Source organism: Rutidosis leptorrhynchoides, chromosome 3 (genome assembly GCF_046630445.1).
Source record: "Rutidosis leptorrhynchoides isolate AG116_Rl617_1_P2 chromosome 3, CSIRO_AGI_Rlap_v1, whole genome shotgun sequence".
Lineage (NCBI taxonomy): Eukaryota > Viridiplantae > Streptophyta > Magnoliopsida > Asterales > Asteraceae > Rutidosis > Rutidosis leptorrhynchoides.
The window spans coordinates 645,069,541-645,070,000 of NC_092335.1; positions in this window are offsets into that span (position 1 = coordinate 645,069,541).

Genomic DNA, 460 nt, shown 5'->3' on the forward strand with positions numbered 1-460 from the left:
ATCCACTTAAATCCTAGTGAGAGAGTGTGATTCAAGTGTGAGAAAGCTCAAATCGGAGAAGAAGAAGCTTGTTTCGGGTTTTAGCTCGAGCATTAAAGTTGTTCATCTCCTCGTTAGCTTCGTTTTGATTGTGGTGGTAAGCCCTAAACTTGTTTTCTCTAGTTAATATGTTTAAGGGTTAGGGTTTGGGTTAATGTTGCACATAAAACCCATGTATGAGTAATTTGGGGGTTTTGGGTAAGTTTGGGTCATGAAGACCCAAATGGTGACTAACTTAGGGTTTTAAAATGTTGAAATGTGTAAATGGGTCTTAAAGGCCTAATAGATCACTAGTACACCTATAGTTAGTGTTAGTGGGAGTCATTTGGGTTGTGGGTGACCCAAATGGGTATGTCGACCTTGAAATGGGTCAAATGGGTTGCATGCGTGAAAATGAGTCAACTTGGTGTTTAAATGCGTG